Source organism: Hemitrygon akajei, unplaced genomic scaffold, assembly GCF_048418815.1.
Source record: "Hemitrygon akajei unplaced genomic scaffold, sHemAka1.3 Scf000034, whole genome shotgun sequence".
Lineage (NCBI taxonomy): Eukaryota > Metazoa > Chordata > Chondrichthyes > Myliobatiformes > Dasyatidae > Hemitrygon > Hemitrygon akajei.
The window spans coordinates 14,323,166-14,343,148 of record NW_027331920.1 but is presented as its reverse complement, the minus strand read 5'-3'; positions in this window follow the sequence as shown (position 1 = coordinate 14,343,148).

Below are 19,983 nucleotides of genomic sequence, written 5' to 3'. Positions count from 1 at the left end.
ATTGTATTTGATTTGCCACTTCTTTGACTATTCTCCCAATCTATCCAAGTCTCTCTGCAAACTCTCTGTTTCCTCAGCACTACCGTCCCCTCCACCTATCTTTGTATCATCAGCAAACCTAGCCACAAAGCCATTTATTCCATAATTGAAATCGTTGATATACATCGTAAAAAGAAGCGGCCCTCAAAACGGACTCCTGTGGAACACCACTGGTAACTGGCAGACAACCAGAATGTGATCCCTTTATTCCCACTCTCTGTTTCCTGCCAATCTGCCAACGCTCTATCGACGTACGTTACTTTCCCGTAATTGCATGGTCTCTTATCTTGTTTAGTAGCCTCATGTGTGGCACCTTGTCAAAGGCCTTCTGAAAATCCAAATACACAACATCCACTGCATCTCCCTTGTCTAGCCTACTTGTAAATATCTCAAAAGATTTCTATGGGTTTGTCAGGCAGGATTTTCCTTTAAGGAAACCATGTTGAGTTTGGCTTATCTTGTCATATGCCTCCAGGTACTCCGTAACCTCATCCTTGACAATTGACTCCAGAAACTTCCCAACCATTTCCCAAGCTAACAGGTCTATAATTCACTTTTTCCTTCCTTGCCCCCTTCTTAAATACCAGAGTGGCATTTGCAATCTTCCACTCCTCCGGAACCGTGCCAGAATCTATTGACTTTTGAAAGATCTCCACAGCTACTTCCTTCAAAACACAAGGGTGCATTCCATCCGGTCCTGGAGATATATCTACCCTTAGACTATTCAGCTTCCTGAATACTTTCTCTGTCGTAATTGTGACTGTGCACACTTCTCTTCCCTGACACCCTTGAGTGTCCGGTATACTGCTGATATCATCCTCATTGAGGACTGATGCAAATACTCGTTCAGTTCCTCAGCCATCTCCTTATCTCCCATTACAATTTCCCCAGCATCATTTTCTATCGGTCCTATATCCACTCTCACCTGTTTTGTATTCTTTATATACTTGAAAAAGCTTTTAGTATCTTCTTTGATATTATTTGCTAGCTTCCTTTTATCCTTTTATAGTTCACCTCTTCCCTCTTAATGGCCTTCTTAGTTTCCTTTTGTAAGCTTTTAAAAACTTTCCAATCCTCTGTCTTCCCACTAATTTTTGCTTCCTTGAATGCCCTCTCCTTTGCTTTTACTTTGGCTTTGACTTCTCTTGACAGCCACGGTCGCAACCGTTTTCCATTCGAAAATTTCTTCTTTTTTGGAATATATCTGTCTTGCACATTCCTCACATCTCGCATAAACTCCAGCCACTGCTGTTCTGCCGTCCTTCCCGCTAGTGTTCCTTTCCAGTCAAATTTGGCCAGTTCCTCTCTCGTGCCACTGTAATTTCCTATACTCCACTGAAATACCGACACATCTGATTTCGGCTTCTCTTGCAGAGATATATACAACAAATTCCACAGATCTTCCACACACTGACTAAATAAGTTGCTCCGCATCTCACTTCTAAAAGGAAATCCTTCAACCGTCTTGTCCTAGAATAGATGGCATTGTTTACAAGTTTGCAGATGATACAAAGATTGGTGGAGGGGCCGGTAGTATTGAGGAAACAGTTAGGCTGGACAATGTCTTGGATGAGGAGAATGGGAAAGAAATTGGCAAATGATATACAAGTTGGAAAATGCATAGTTATGCACTTTGGTCGTAGAAATAATGTGCAGATTTTTTTCAAATGTGGAGTAAACCCAAAAAGCTGATATGAAAATGGACTTAGCAATCATTCTGCAGAACACCCTAAAGGTTAACTTGCAAGTAGAGTCAGTGGTGAGGAAGGCAAATCCAATGTTAGCATTCAATTCAAGAGCAGGGATGTGATGCTGAGGCTTGATAAGGCACTGGTGAAGCCTCACCTTGAGTGTTGTGAACTTGGGCTCCTCATCTAAGAAAAGATGTGCTGGCATTGCAGAAGGTTAATTTCTTAAGGACGATTCCAGGAATGAAAGGGTTATCATACGAGGAACGTTTGATAGCTCTGTGTCTGTACTCTCTGGAATTTAGAAGGATGACGGGATCTCATTGAAACCTTTCGAATGTTGAAAGGCCTAGACAGAGTAGATGTGGAATGGATTTTTCCCATGGTGGTGGAGTTTAGGACAAGAGGGCATAGCCTTAAGATGGAGGGGCATCTATTTAAAACAAATGTGAACAAATTTGAGCCAGCGGCTGGTGAATTTGTGGAACTTGTTGGGTGTATTTAAGGCAGAGCTTGATAGGTTCTAGATTGGACGCAGCATCAAAGGTTACGGGGTGAAGACCAGGTAGTAGGACTGAGGAGGGAAACGAAGGATCAGCCATGTTTAAATGGCGGTCCAGACTCGATAGGCAAATGGCCTAATTCTGCTCCTATGTCTTATGGTTATCAGACCACTACATTGAAGCATTGAGAGATTGAGCTCGGACACACCAACAAGCATTGACATGGGTCAAGATTTCATCTCGGGAGAAGCACACACAGCATAACCGGCCTGGCAAAGCTCCCTCACACACATACACAGGAAGGATTGGCAGATTGTAGTCAGAGCCTCAGCAATGTACGTTGTTATTTCCCTCAGTAACCTGGAAACCAATCTCTTCAGAGACAGTCATTTATTCATTTAAACAACTCAATCACGTGTGACACATTGTCAGCACACACCAGACATGTGATGACACACTGTAACATACAAATTCTTCAATGTGCACACTCTCCTTCAATGTGTATACACACCACACGGATATTTACCACAATCAACATACACACACACACACACACACACACACACACACACACACACACACACACACACACACACATATTCATCATAATTAAATTACTATAATAATTACTATAAATTGCACATTGCACATTTAGACGGAGACATAACGTAAAGATTTTTAATCCTCATGTATATGAAGGACGTAAGTAATAAAGTCAATTCAATTCAAATCAATTTATTGTTTTCCCTCCCAATCATTCTTTCAGTTCCTCTCTGTAGATATTTAAAAGCTTCCCAATCCTCTTTCTTCCTGCTAATTTTTGTTTTGTTGTATGCCCTCTCTTTTGCCTTTACATTAACTTGTCTTCCCTTGTCAGCCACGGTTTTACTATTTTGCCATTTGAATATTTATATATTTTTGGAATACATCTATCCTTCACCTTTCTCATTTTCCCAGAAACTGACACCATTTCTGCTCTGCTCTCATCCCTGCCAGCATCTCCTTCCAATTTGCTTTGGCCAACTCATCTCTCAGTCCACTGTAATTTCCTTTACTCCTCTGAAATACTACAATGTCAGACTTTACTGTCTCCTTATCAAATTTCAAGTTGAACTCAGTCACGTTGTGAGCACTGCATCCTAAGGTTTCTTTTAACTACTCACCTCTGGTTCAATACATAACACCCAATCCAATACAGCTGTTCCCCGAGCAGGCTCAACGACAAACTGCTCCAGAAAGCCATCACATTGCATTCAACAAACACACTCTCTTGGGATCATTTACCAACCTGATTTTCCCAATTGTCCTGCATGTTGAAATCTCTCATGATGATCATAGCATTGTCCGTTTCTATTTCCAGTTGTAACCTGTGGGCCTCAACCCACTGACTGTTGGGAGGCCTGTATATGACTGGTGTCAGTGTCACTTTTACTTTTGCAGTTCCTTACCTCAACTCACAAGGATTCAACATCTTCCAATCCTATGTCACATCTTGCTGCTGATTTACCAGCAGAGCCACACCACCCCATCGGCCTTCCTTCCTTCCTCCGATACATTGTGTAATCTTGACATTCAGCTCCCAACTACAACCATCCTTCAGCCACGATTCCGTGATGGCCACAACATCACACCTGACAATCGGTAATAGTGCAACAAGATCATCCACCTTATTTCTCATACTCCATGCATTGAGATATAACACTCTCACATGGTGGATTGGATAGTGGACTACTTGACAGTTAGACCACAGTATGTGCGGTTGGGAGACTGTAGGTCTGACACGGTGGTCAGCAGCACAGGAGCGCCGCAGGAGACCGTGCTCTCTCCGGTCCTGTTCACCCTGTACACATCAGACTTCCAATATAACTCGGAGTCCTGCCATGTGCAGATGTTCGCTGACGACACGGCCATAGTGGGGTGTGTCAGGAATGGACAGGAGGAGGCGTATAGGAAACTGATACAGGACTTTGTGATATGGTGCAACTCAAACTACCTCCGTCTCAATATCACCAAGACCAAGGAGATGGTGGTGGACTTTAGGAGATCTAGGCCTCATATGGAGCCAGTGATCATTAATGGAGAATGTGTGGAGCAGGTTAAGACCTACAAGTATCTGGGAGTACAGTTAGACGAGAAGCTAGACTGGACTGCCAACACAGATGCCTTGTGCAGGAAGGCACAGAGTCGACTGTACTTCCTTAGAAGGTTGGCGTCATTCAATGTCTGTAGTGAAATGCTGAAGATGTTCTATAGGTCAGTTGTGGAGAGAGCCCTCTTCTTTGTGGTGGCATGTTGGGGAGGCAGCATTAAGAAGAGGGACGCCTCACGTCTTAATAAGCTGGTAAGGAAGGCGGGCTCTGTCGTGGGCAAAGTACTGGAGAGTATAACATCGGTAGCTGAGCGAAGGGCGCTGAGTAGGCTACGGTCAATTATGGAAAACCCTGAACATCCTCTACATAGCACCATCCAGAGACAGAGAAGCAGTTTCAGCGACAGGTTGTTATCGATGCAATGCTCCTCAGACAGGATGAAGAGGTCAATACTCCCCAATGCCATTAGGCTTTACAATTCAACAGCCAGGAGTAAGATATGTTAAAGTGCCGGGTTGATTGTATTTAATGTATTTAAGTAAACTACTTAAGAACTTTTTAAAAGCTATTATTAATGCGTTTTGAGAGAGTGATTTAGATGCATATCATATTTTTACTGAGTTAAGTATTGTATGTAATTAGTTTTGCTACAACAAGTGTATGGGACATTGGAAAAAATGTTGAATTTCCCCATAGGGATGAATAAAGTATCTATCTATCTATCTATTTATCTATCTATCTATCTATCTATCTATCTATCTATCTATCTATCTATCTATCTATCTGTGTACTGTATCTGCTCCCCTTATTAATTCTGCATCACTAATGCACTGATACTCACCCTGCTAGCTGCAATTTTCTCCTCGCATCTGTCCGCCCTGTCTGACAGTCTGACTGCACGCTATCTTTGCATTTTACCATCAGTCCTATCTCTTCACTCCAGTTCCCGCGCACCCCCCCCCCCCCCACCAAATTAGTTCAGACCCTCCCCAACAGCTCTATCAACCCTCTTTGTGAGAATATTGTTCTCCCTCGGGTCGAGGTGCGAACCATCCCTTTTGAGCAGGTCATTCCTCCACCAGAACAGATCCCAATGATCCAAGAACCTGAATCCCTGTTCCCAGCTCCATCTTCTCAGGGATGTTTATCTGCCAAATGATCCTGTTTCTACCCTGGCCCTATCCTGGTTCAAAATTTACCAAAATATCTGGCTCTTTTCCCTCCCTCTCTAAAATGCATCAGACACGATTCGAGGCATCCCTGACCCTGGCACCCAGGAGGCAACATACCATTCGGGTGTCCCGTTCACATCAATAGATTTTCCTGTCTGTTCCCCTGGCGATTCAGTCCCCGATCTCGACCACTCCCATCTTCTGCCTCTAACAACAGTGAGAGATGCTGATCCGGAAGGGGAAAGACCTGTGTCAGTCAGAGTCTGCACTCACAGGGCACATGAAGGACTTGTATATTTTCCTGACAATCCCTGTCACCACACTGATATCTGCTTTTATTCCCTACAATATTATCGTCAGTATTAAATTCCCAGCTCCTCTGGTATATCCAAACTCATGTCCTGGTATGTTAGAGCATTTGCCTGGGATCAGAACACAGTGGTTTATCTGCTAGTCCCGTGTATTGGTTGTATTGTGACCCTGTGCTGGTCTGTTCAGGGGTCTGACATCTCCAGCTGACCATGTGACAGTGATGCTTCCCAGTCGGTGGGGTTGATGTGGAATAAACTTCAGTTCCCCTTCAGCCCAGTATTACAGACAATCTTTGCCTCAAATTGGAACTAAATTGAGCTTCATAAACAAGGAGAATTGAATCTTTGTAAGTTTTACCTCGATTAATAGCATCAAGCGTTTCTCTCAGCACTGTTTTCAACAAATAGAGATGATCAAATTTTTCAACCGTTAGGGTCTCATCTGTCACTGACAATTCCTGGATATCGTCATTAATCCTGTAAATATTAAACTGCTGGTTATAAATTGCTATTCTGAACTATTTTACAAATCCATTCAGGGTTTCAGTAAAGGGCCTGTCCTACCTTCTGTTCCGACGAGCTTCCTCCTGAAATAAATAAAACACAAATCCAATTAGACTTGGATTTACTGTCCACATCCAGAACTTCATCCAAATCATTACAAGGTGTTGAAAATTCCCAATCCCGCAGTCACTCACACACACGGACAATACAGAACCACAGGGTAATTTACAGGGAAAGTTTCTGAATGTCAGACCATTACTGAGAGGATGAAACTTACAGGGAAGACAGGACAGGCTGTGCATTATCATCTGGATATGACGTCAGTGTGATAGGATGGAGGAATTTAAGATCAGTGATGTATGTGATTGTGTGCGGGTGGCGAAAGTACCTCTATTTATGGGGAGACTTGTGGGGAGATGTAATTCCAGATGGATTTTAACAAATTCTTCAAGAAATTTAGTGAGGAGGATGTGGAACTCAGTGCCACAGGAGTGGATGAAATGGAACAGCAGAGATTGAATGTAATGGGGAGGCTGGATAAACACATGAGGGACCAGGGAGTTCGGGGCATAAAGAGACAGTGAAAGATTCCCATTTGATGGAAACCAGATATGGAGGATAAGTCTAATATGTGGGTCGCATTCTTTGTTCTCACTGATTAACAGAGAGACCCTCACACCCACAGCCTCTGACTGGAACTGGGTGTTAATGGGAATTTTAGAGGATATTTAATGCGGTAATTAAGGAAACAGTCAGCAGCTCTGTGTTATGCTCGGAGTAAATAATTTCAGAGAGACTTTCATTCTGTCCTGGGATGTGCAGAATTTGTGGAAGTCCAGTTTTGGGACAATAGGCAATAGGTGCAGGAGTAGACTACTCGGCCCTTCTAGCCAGCACCGCCATTCACTGTGATCATGGCTGATCATACACAATCAGTTCCCGTTCCAGCCCTCTCTCCAAATCCCTTGACCCCGCTGTCTATAAGAGCTCTATCTAACTCTTGAAGGCATCCAGAGACTTGGCCTCCACTGCCTCTGAGGCAGAGCGTTCCACATATCCACCACTCTCTGGGTGAAAAAGTTTATCGGCATCTCTGTTCTAAATGGCCTAACCCTTATTCTTAAACTGTGGCCTCTAGTTCTGGACTCACCCTTCAGCGGGAACATGCTTCCTGCCTCCAGCGTGTCCAATCCCTTAATAATCTTATTATTATGGGACAACAGCAACCCTGAATAGATGCATCAATTGTCTGGTGAGAAACAGTTTACTGCCATTTGTAAATGCTGTGTGTAGGAGCAACACGTCTGTTTTCTATCTGCATTGTATTCTGTGTTTCGTGTTTATTATGGTAATTCGTCACGTGAGTGGGGACGTGGTAAAAGCGAAGGGAAAAAATTACGTATCTGTACTTTGTTCTGGGCGGTTTTTAGCTGGGAACAGGCGGATGTCATTCTGTTCTTGACCGCTGTGTTGCAGCTTACTTTACAATGAATTACCCTGAAGTTTCATCGCTTCAAGATTGTATTTTGCTAATGAAGGACTGAAAGCGTATCTTGGACATTTTGAAATGTCATTATTGGAGTGATGGGAGGGCGCATCATGCAAGTATAACAACTTGTGTGAGGTCGCCAGCAGCGGCAATTGATTTGTTAGAATTGGCTTCGGTGCTGTGTTTATTTCAAATATACCGCTGTTCATTTAGTGCCCTTTGACAGGAACAAATTGAAATATAATCCCTCACCTTGAGAAACATCACACTGTCTTTCTGATCCATCTGTTCCTTTAACTTTGAGATTTCCTCCTGAATAATCCTTATATTCTCTTGAATCTCCCGAAGATTTTTCTCCATTGGATTGAGAATCCTCTTCTCTTCTTCACTGAGATCCCTGAGTAAGCTCTGCTCTTTCTCAGTGATAATCTGGCGCAGTTCAGCAAACTGGCATGTGATGAGGGACTGAAGGCTGTGTGACTGTTCCTGTCGAAGGAAAGGTGAAGATTAATATACTGTATTGCTGTGCTCTGTTTCCTTTTGTCGTTAAGTTCGGTCTATTAGAGTCAATGCTACTTCTGAGTGCATTCCCGTGAACACCATTCCTTCACGTTTTCCTGAAACCTATTCTCACTTATTGACCCATAAACTCCCATCTGATTCACACACACCCTCCCCACCTTTACAGGGTTAACGGTAATTAGCCATTCATCCGGCATGTCCTTGGGATGTGTCGGAGTCTCTCGTGGTCACAGGAACAGCATGCAACCTCCACACAGACAGCAGCAGAGGTCAGGATCGAACCCAGGTCACTGGAGATGCGATACTCGGCTATTCTGCATTAAATGGAGCAAAACCCGACTGTAATATCAGAAATTCCGCTCAGGAAGCCTCACCCGAACTCCGGAAATCTTCTCTTTCTGTTGCTGCTCCTTTTCCTGGAAGTCTGATTTCTTTTTTGTGAGAGAGTCTAAGGAAGATTTTAGCTGATCCTGGAAGTCAGAGAGTGAAGGAAATAGAAACAAAGATGCATCAAAAGAAACATGTGATCAAACCCGATTATCATACAAAATGCCGGAGTCAGTGAGTCAGGCAGCATCTATTCAGGGGAAATAAACAGTCGGTTTTTCGGGATGAGACCCTTCATTAGGACTGGGAAGGAATCGGACAGAAGCCAGAATAAAAAGGTTGGGGATGAGAACCAGCTGACAGGTGACGGGTGAGAGACAACGTGAGGGGGAACGTGGGGGCGGGTGATGAAGTGAGAAGCTGACAGGGAAACAGGTGGAAGAGGTAAAGGGCTGGTAAAGAAGGAATCTAATACGAGAGGACAATCGACCATGGAAGAAACGGGAGGAACTGGGCTGTTTGCGGCCCTGAATGGTGAGGAGGGAGGAGGTTAGGAGTCAGATATAGCACTTGTCCCGCTTGCAGATGTCAGTGCCAGAAGGGAGATCAGTCGGGAGGAGCGAGTGGATCAGGGTCATACAGTACGGGGAGTGATTCCTACAGAGAGCGGTGAGTTGCGGAGTGCGGAGGTGGGCTGTGGGACGGAGAGATGCTAGAATCCCGTTGGAGATGGCGGAAGTTGCGAAGAATGATGTGTTAGTTATGTAGGCTCGTGTAATGGTATGTAGGAGAAAGGAAATGTGTTAAGTATTAAATTAATGTTAGTTTTACCGTGTAGATTTTAACAGCTTCTTTAATCGGCATGAAGCGGTGCTCTCTGTGTTCCTGCGCGTCTCTACAGATCACACAGATCAGTGTCTTGTCCGTTTCACAAAACAGCTTAAGTTCTTCCTCATGTTCCTCGCAGTGAAGTTTACTTTCCTTCTCTTTCGGATTCGGGTTTAGATTTCGAGCTTTTTCAGCCAGATTTGCTAAGGCCCGATTCACTCTGAGGGTGCGGTCAGCAAACACCTCTCTACATTCCGGGCAGGAGTTTCTCTCCTCCGTTTCCCAATACTGTGTGATACAAGAGCGACAGAAGTTGTGTCCACACTCCAGTGACACCGGATCGGTGAAGAAATCCAGGCAGATGGGACAAATTGTCTCCTCGGTCCAACTCTCGACCGGTCCTTTCGAAGCCATGTTAACTCCCAGCACTTCCTGATTCAAAATGCTTTCCCTTTCGGGGAGCTGCTGATCCCCTGCAGTACCGCAATTGTCCACTACACGCGCTGCAGTCTCAGTGAATGAACATGACGAAGGGTCTCGGCTCGAAACGTCGACAGTGCTTGTCCTTATAGATGCTGTCTGGCCTGCTGTGTTCCACCAGCATTTTGTGTGTGCTGTTTGAATTTCCAGCATCTGCAGATATCCTCGTGAGTGGAAATTTTGGCCATTTCTATGTTTAGTGTGGGATCAAAAACACATTAAACAGGCAACAGATAAGAAAACGCGGCCATGGACTGTCTAAGCCCGGCTACGAGCGGAGGAGGGTTGGCCATATGGCCAGCAACCCCATCTCTTAAAAACCTAGAGCGACAAAAACGTCAGCTGAATCTCCAAAGGCCTCATCCCTGCGGTCGGAAGGACCTTCCCCTGGAAGACGATTGAAGTCCTGCGCTGAAAGGAGAAGCCATGTCCCCCCCTGGGGTGGTTCACTACTACAATAACTGTGAGGCTTCCTCAGACAACCCGGCCACTCCCTGTCCAGTGTAGAGGATCACTGTAGTTCCAATGGTGTCCCTGTAGTCTGGAATGTGTCAGTCGGCAGCATTCCTGTACGACTGGGGTTCCCAATTTTTTTTTATGCCAAAGACCAATACCAGTAATCGTGGACCCCAGGTTGGGAACCGCTGTTCTCCGGACATCTCGATGTGATGGCAGGCCAACAAGTTTCTGGCGTGTTTCCCCGAGTTGATAATCTTCCAGCAGAACTCGCTGTCCGTTTTCCTGCGCGTCCTGGGAACAGCCCGAGGATCAGTGAGCCATCTGTCACGCAGCTGCTGTGGCACAGGCCCTTGCATCTTTCTCCACAGATCTTCGCCAGCCCACAGTCCGCAAAGAGGTGAGTGACCGTCTCGTCTCCACTGCAGTAATCTCGGGGCAGCGCGCTGTGGGAGTGATCTCCGGGCATGCAGCAAGGATCAGACTGGGAGGGGCCCTCTCGCCGCCAGACAGGTGAGGTCCTGGTGCCTGTTGGTGAGATCTGGTGATGAGGCATTCTGCCAGATGGTCTGGACTGTCTGCTCAGGGAACCACTCCACTGTGTCCATCCAGTCCTTCTCCTGCAGTAACTGCAGGACATTCCGTGCTGACCACTGTCTGGTGTTCTTGTGGTCACACCTGCTGGTCTGAAAGAACTGTCACCAATTTCATTAACACAAGGTTCACATGGAGAAACTTCCTGATTGAGACAGACACAGTCTCACAGGGTATTTACAGGGTAGGGGCAGGAATAATGATTCCCCTGGCTGGGCAGTGGAACCAGGGATCACAGACTCAAAATCCGAGGTCACCTCAGCAGGACTGAGATGAGGAGAAATTTCCCCAACTCAGGGCAGTGAATATTTGGAGTTTTCTCCACAAGTTTTCTAAATTAAACGGACATATTTAGGGGCTCGGCGATGTTAGGAACGTTGCAGGAAACTGACGCTGAGGTCAAAGATCAGCCATGTTCTGAGTGAGGGGCAGAACAGCGCAACGGGCCAAATGGCAACGCCTGCTGCTGATTCTTATTTTCTAAATGACGAGTTGATCTTTGCGCCTTGTTCTCCCTTGGCCTTCAGCCTGTCGGATTACACAGGGGAGCGGTGAGAGCTCCGGAGATCCATCAGCAGCCGCTGCGGTTATTTCATGCTCTTGTTATTTATCCTGCTTCAACATATTTGCATTGGCACAGTTTGTTACCTTCAGCACTCTGGCTGATCTTTCTCTGCCTGCTTCTGTTATGGTTACTATTCTATACTTTTTCTAAGTGTGTCCGCAGGAAAATGCTTCTCGGGGTTGTATGTGGTGTCTTATCTGTATTCTGATAATAAAATTTACTTTGAAATTTGAGTTTCGGGGAACTTCCTTTGATTCTGAGAACAAACTGTGACTGACATCTCCAGCTCCCAGTAGCAGCCCGTCCTCAGGCACGCTGGGAGAAGGAGGTTACCATTGGCTGAGGGGTGTCAGTGGGCGGGACGCTGAGCCCCGGCCGGGCCGGAGTTTGTAACCGGGACCGAGTGAGGCCGGAGACCGGGAGCTGCGCCCGGGTTTCGGCTGCACCACCGGCGGGTCTTGAATCCTTTCGAAGGCAGAGCTGAAGAGACTGGCAATGATTCCGTGAGATGTTTCAGCTGCACGGAGGGCGCCCGGCCTTTCCCCGCCGAGGATCGGGGCCTGTCGTCTGGAGTTGTCTCCCAGACCCGTCCCTTCCTGCTGGGAGACGGGAGCTGCCTCGCAGCGGCTGCCGATGGATCTCCGGAGCTCTCACCGCTCCCCTGTGCAATCCGAACGGCTGAAAACCAAGGCGCAAAGGTAAACTCGTGCTTTAGAAAATATGTATGCGTGGCCATTCGGCCCTTTGCGCCTTTTCTACCCTTTCCTCAGAATACCCGATCTTTGACATCAGCGCCACTTTCCTGCGACGTTTCCATCATCGCTGAGCCCCTAAAGTTGACTTTAAATATATAAAACTTGTGGAGAATATTCCAAATATTGACCACAACCTGGGTGAGGAAATTTCTCCGGATCTCAGCCCTGCTGAGGTGACCTCGGATTTCGAGCCTGTAAACCCTTGTTCAACACCACCCCGCCCCCACCCCGGCCAGGGAAAACATCATTCCTGTCCCTACCCTGTCAACACCATGTGAGTCTATGCCTGTTTCAGTCAGACCACCTCTTATTTCTCTCGTTTTGAGACAGGCCCAATCACTGTAATCTCTCTGAGGACACTACCACAACCCAAAAATCAATCTGGGAAACTTCTTCATTCCATTTATCCGATAGACTGCCTCTGGGACGGGGACCAGACCTGTGCACAGTGTTCCATGCAGGCTCTCCACAGGACCCCATATACCTTCAGAGGAGGTTTTTATTCTTGTATTAGACCATAAGACCATTTTCCCTATCATGTCTGTTCAGCCATTTCATCATGGCCGATCCATTTTTCCTCTCTATAGCAATCGCCTGTCTTCCCCAACCTCCCCCGTCCCCGTCATGCCCTGACCAATCAAGAATCAATCAATCTCCGTCTTAAAAATACATAATGAATTGGCCTCGCAAGCTCTCTGAGGCAAAGATTTCCACAGATTCAGTTCTCACTGCTACAGAAATTCTCATCTCCGTTCCAAAAGGACACCCTTCTATTTTGAGGCTGTGTCCTTAGACATGCCCACCAGAGGAAACACCTTCTCCACATTCACTCCATCAAGCTCTCTCAGTATTCAATAGGTTTCAATTAGGTCCCCCCTCATTCTTCTGAATTCCAGTGAATTCAGACCCAGAGCCATCGAAAGATTTTCATATAACAAGCCATTTAATCCTGGAATCATTTTCATGAACCACATTTGAAACCTGTCAAGTTTCAGCACACCCTTTCCAAGATAAGGGGAACAAAACTGCTCTCAATACTCCCAGTGAGGCCTCACCAGTGCTTTATAAAGACTCAACATCTTTGCGTTTATTGTCTTGTCCTCTTCAAATGAATGGTGACATCGCATATGCCTTCCTCAGCACAGACTCCTGCAAATTAACCTTCAGGGAATCCTGCACAACGACTCCCAAATCCCTTTGCATCTCAATTTTTGAAATTTCTCCCATTTAGAAATTAGTCCATAAGACCATAAGAACCATAAAACATAAGAGCAGAATGAGGCCATCTGGCCCATCGAGTCTACTCCACCATCAATCATGGCTGATCCTTCTTTTAAAATATCCTCCTCAACCCCAGATCCAGGCGTTCTCCCTGTAACCTTCGATGTCATGTCCAAACAAGAAGCTGTCAATCTCTGCAGCTTCATGAGGCAACAAATTCCACAAGTTCACCACCCTTTGGCTAAAGAAATTTCTTTGCATCTCTTTTTTGAAAGAACGCCCCTCTATTCTGAGGTTGTGCCCTCTTGTCCTAGACTCTCCCACCATGGGAAACATCCTTTCTATATCTACACTGTCTAGGCCTTTCAACATTCGAAAGGTTTCAATGAAATCCCCCCCTCATCCTTCCAAATTCCAGCGAGTACAGACCCACAGTCATCAAACTTTCCTCGTATGATAACCCTTTCATTCCTGGAGTCATCCCTGTGAATCTCCTCTGGACCCTTTCCAATGCCAGCACATCTTTTCTCAGATGAGGGGGCCAAAACTGTTCACAATACTCAAGGTGAGGCCTCACCAATGCCTTATCAAGCCTCAGTATCACCTACTTGCTCTTGTATTCTAGACCTCTTGAAATGAATGCTAACATGCATTTGCCTTCCTCACCACCAAAATGACTCAACCTACAAGTTAACCTTCAGGGTGTTCTGCACAAGGACTCCCAAGTCCCTCTGCATCTCAGATCCCTGGATTTTCTCCTAGTTTAGAAAATATTCCACACATTTATTTCTACCACCAAAGTGCCTGACCAGGTATTTCCCAACATTGTATTTAATTTAACGCTCTCTTACCCATTTTCCTAATCTGTCTCAGTACTTCTGAATCTTAACTGATTCCTCAACAGTACAGCCCCTCCACCAATCTTTGTATCATCTGCAGACTTGGGAACAAAGCCATCTATTCCATCATCTAAATCATTAATATAGAGCATAAAAAGAATTGGTCCCAATCCCGACCCCTGCGGAACACCACTAGTCACTGGCAGCAAACCAGAAAACAATCCTTTTATTCCCACTCGCTGCCTCCTACCAATCAGCCAATGCTCCAACCATGTTTGTAACCTTCCTGTAATACCATAGGCTCTTAACGTGGTAAGCAGTCTCATGTGTGTCACCTTGTCAAAGGCCAAATACACAATACGCACTGCATCCCCTTTATCTATCCTACTTGTAATCTCCTCAAAGAGTTCCAACAGATTTGTCAGGTAAGATTTCTCCTAAAGGAAACCTTTCTGACTTTGTACTATCTTATCCTATGTCACCAAGTACTCCATCACTTCCTCCTTAATAATTGACTCTAACATCTTCCCAACCACTGAGGTCAGGCTAACTGGTCTATAATTTCCTTTCTGCTGCCTTTCTCCTTTCTTAAAGAGTGGAGTGTCATTTGCAATTTTCCAGTCATCTGGCACCATGCCAGAGTCCATTGATTTTTGAAACATCATTTCTAATTCCACAACAATCTCTGATGCCACCTCTTTCAGAACCCTAGGGTGCAGTTCCTCTGGTCCGGGTGGCTTGTGTACCTTCAGGTCTTTCATCTTTTTGAGCACCTTTTCTCTTGAAACAGTAACTGCACCCACTTATCTTTCTTCAGGCATACTGCTAGTGTCTTCTACAGTGAAAACTGACACAAAATACTTATTTAGTTCATCAGCCATCTCCTTGTCCCCTGTTATTATATTTCCTGCCTCATTTGCTAGCGGCCCTATATTCGCTGTCATTTCTCTTTCATTTTTAACATACTTCAGAAAACTGTTACTATCCACTTCGATATTATTTGCTAGTTTGTTTTCAGCTTTCATCTTTTCCCTTCTGATGATTTTTTTAGTTGCTCTCTGCAGGTTTTTAAAAATGTCCCAATCATCTATCTTCCCACTAATTTTTGCTTTGTTGGGAGACCTGTATATAACTGCCATCAACATGCTGTTACCTTTGCAGTTTCTTAACTCAACCCACAACGATTCAACATCTTCTGACTCTATGTCACATCTTTCCACTGATTTGATGCCATTCATTACCGGTAGAGCCACATCACCCCTTCTGCCTACCTTCCAAAATAACGTGTAAACTTGGACACTCCACTCCCAACTATAACCATCCTTCAGCCACGATTCAGTGATGGCCACAACATCATACGTGGCAATCTGTAATATTGCAACAAGATCATCCACCTTATTTCTTATATAACGCGCATTTAGATACAATACTTTGAGTTCCGTATTGACCATCCTTTCTGGTTTTGCATCCCTGATGATTTGATACTCAGCCTGTTGGCTGCAACTAAGTCCCATCACCTGCCTGCCCTTCCTGACAATCTTACTGCATGCTATCTTTACTTTTTTACCATCCATCCTATTCTGAGTCCCTTCACTCCGATTCCCAGTCTGCCCTGCCAAGTTAGTTTACACCCTCCCCAACGGCTCTAACAAACCTGCCTGTGATAATATTGGTCCCCCTCGGTTGCAGGTACAACCCGTCACTTTTGAACAGGTCATACCCTCAGAAGTGATCCCAGTTATCGAAGAACCTGAAGCCCTGCCTTCTGCACCAGCTTCTCAGCCATGTATTTATGTGCCAAATCATCCTGTTTCTGCCCTTACTGACACGTGGCACAAGTAGCAATCCAGAAATTACTACCTGGGAGTTCCTGCTTCTCAACTTTCTACTGGGCTCTTGAGATTCTTTTTTCAGGACCTCATTGCTTTTCCTTCCTATGTCATTGGTACCAATATGTATCACGACAACTGGCTGCTAGCCCTCCCTCTCCAAAATATTGTGGATGCGATTTGAGAAATCCCTGGCCCTAGCACCTGGGAGGCAACATACCACCCGGGTGTCCCGTTCACGTCCACAGAATCTCCTGTCTGTTCCCTCACTATCGAAACCCCATCACTACTGCTCTCTTCTTCTGTCGCTTTACCTTTCAGTCAACCCTTTTATTTCTTAAACCAAAGGGCATTACCATACACTTCCCAACACTCTTTCCCATCTGCCACTTCATTCCTAATTCTCCTAATCTGTCTTCAGTCCTTCTGTAGCCCTTCTATTTCTCAAAACTTCCTGCCCCACCACCTACCTTCGTATCGTCTGCAAACTTTGCTGCAAAGCTATTAATTCTGTCATCCAAATCATTGACATGTAACGTAAATGAATTGGCCCCACAGAGACCCCCGTGGAACACTACTAGTCACCGGCAGCCGACCAGGAAAGGCTCCCTTTATTCCCCCTCTGCCTTCCAGCAGTCAGCCTCTGCTTTTCCATGCTAGAATCTTTCTATAATACCGTGGTCTCGTACTTTGCTAAGCAGCCTTGTGTTTGACAACTTGTCAGCACATTAACCGAGTCTCCTTTGTCTATTCTGCTTGTTATTTCTTCAACGCATTCCAGCAAATTTGGGAGGCAAGATTTTATCTTGAGTAAACCGTGTTGACTACATCTTATTTTATCATGTGCCTCAAAGTACCCTGAAAGCACATCCTTAGCAATCGACCCAATGTCTTCCCAACGACTGAGATCAGATTAAATAGCCTATTAAACTTCCTTTCTACTGCCTTTCTCCTTTCTTGAAGAGCGGAGTGACATTTGCTACTTTCCAATCTTCGGGAACCATTCCAGAATCTAGCAATTTTTGAAAAATGATTACAAATGTCTCCAAATCTCTGCAGTCACATCTTTCAGAACCCTGGGGTGTACAACAACTGGTCCTGGTGACATCTCCCCTCAGTTTTCCAAGAACTTTCTCCCTACATGTTGGTTACTTTACACACTTCATGATCGTTGACACCAGCAACTTCCACCATTCTGTTAGTGTCTTTCACAGTGCAGAATGATGCAAAATACTTTTTCAGTTCATTTGACATTTCATTGTTCCGCATTACTAACTCTCCAGCATTGTTCTCCAGCGATCTGATATCCCCTCTCAGCTCTCTTTATGTATCTGAAAAAACTTTGGTATCCTCTTGAATATTATTGTCTAGTTTACTTTCATATTCCATCTTTACTTCTTTAATGATTTTTAGTTGCCTTCGTTGGTTGGTGTTTAAAAATTTCCCAACTCACTAATTTCTGCTCTATTACATACCCTCTCTTTCTCTTGACATGCACGGCTGTGTTATCTAGCGATTAGAATACTTCTTCTTCGATGTGTATATCTCCTGTGCCTTCCAAATAGTTTCCGGAAATTCCAGCCATTGCTGCTCTGCCATCCTCCCTGCCAGTGTTCTTTTCCAATCCCTTCTGGCCAAATCCTCTCTCATGCCTCTGCCATTCCCTTTACACCACTGTAAAACTGATACATCTGACTTTACCTTCTCCTTCTCAAATTTCAGGGTGAATTCAATCACATTTTACCCTAAGTATTATTTTGACATTAAGCTCTCTAATCAATTCCAGGGTTCATTGCAGAATACCTCTCGTGGGCTTGTCATGGTTACTTAAAATGACCAGGAGACGCAGATAATACTTCGAGAAGTTTAAATCTTTATTTGCAAACAAAGGCTGAGGCAATCAATGAAGTGTCACTTGAAAGCCCACCGAGCTCTGGTGTACAGCATTCTTTATAGTAATTTCTTATCTCAGATGCTTTTCGGTTTTATCAGCGTACCCAATCAATTTTAGTTGCATATCATCTATACATTAGCTAATCAATGGCTCTAGCCTAGCTCTCGGTGCGCCACCAGTATTTCTTTCCAATTCATATCTTGGGCCTCATTCCTCGCCACGGTTGTTTCTCAATCAGCCTCCCTTAAACTCCCTCACATTACATTTCCTGTTCCTACCATCCTGTCTGCCACCGTTATCTCTTCATAAACCATGCTGTTATATGGAGTACATTTCAGCTAATTAGTGCTGCTAATGCTAAACGGATGTTCTTTAACTGCCATAATATGTAGCTAAGAGAATACAAGGTATCTGGTAAAGCATTACATAGTAAAATGTCTCTAGTAAAATAATACACAGTAATATTCAGTACATAGGAGTGATTACATAGTATAGTAAATAGCCAGTACATAGTGATTACATTTCAGGTATATATTTCTCAATAGGCTCAGCCACAATGAGCCATCTTGAGGGCATTCTAGAAATTCCCCCCTTTTCCCAATCTGCCTGCCTATTGAAATCCCCCATGACTATTGTCACTTTGCCCTTTTGACATACATTTTCTACTTCCCATTGGAACTTGTAGACCACATCCTTACTATTGTTTGGTGTTCTGTACATTCCTCCCATTAGGGTCTTTTTAACCTTGCAGTGCCTCAGCTCTCTCCACAATGATTCCACACCTTATGCCCCATTGTTACCTCTTTCTAATGATTTAATTTCATTTTGACCTACAGAGCCATGTCACCCTCCCAGCCTTTCTGCCTGTCCTTTCAATGCAATGAGTGTCCTTGGACATTGAGTTCCCAGTTATAATCTTCTTTTAGCCATGATTCAGTGATAACTGCCAATCTGTAACTGTACTACAAGTTCATCAGCCTTACTCAGCATACTGTGTGTATTCAAATATAACACCTTTCCCAATTCTGTCCACCTTTTATGTTGGCAACTCCTCCTGTTGATTGCAATGTTACCCCGTCATCAGCCCCTCTCGCTAGGAATCTCACTACACATTGCTTCTAATTGTAAACGAACTACCCCATCTTCAGCACGATCACTCCCGTCCCCATCACCCTGCCACCCACACGAACAACACAAAGATCACATTGTTTCTCCAACATGGGTAGAAGTTCACCACAACGGTGAGATGTCAGAGCTCACCATGGGGACTGAAATGCTGTCCTTCACCCATTGATATCTTCTGCAAATCTTTCTACAGGTTACAAGTGACAAAGAATTTGTGAACGGGAATCCGAAACACAACAACACGTCATTTTTAATGTCTCTGACCAGATTCTTCCTTTGTGACACCAACATGTCAGAAGTCTATCCTTGGAGATGAAGAAGTAGCTCATCCCAGCTGGAAACATGCTTTGTGTCTGAAATGCATTTTGTTCCTCAACTGCATTGATTGTAAGAGGGATTCACTATGTCTGACATACAACTTTGTGAAGCACTACCGAGTTCACAATGTGGAGAGACCATTCACCTGCTCAGAATTCAGGAAGGAGTTTACTTGGTCATCTGGTTTACAGAGGCATCAGAAAGTTCACACTGGAGAGAGATCGTTCACCTGTTCCATTTGTGGGATCAATTCATTGGATCATTTGACCGACTGGCACACCAGTCAGTTCACAGCAATGCTTTCTATAATTACCCATGCCCTTCCAGCATCAATTTAGCTTTACTCTTCTTATCCCAGTAAAATTATACGTTCATAGTTTTTAAAGGCTTAAAAGAATGAATTTCTTCTATCATTTACAGCTTTTACTTGATGT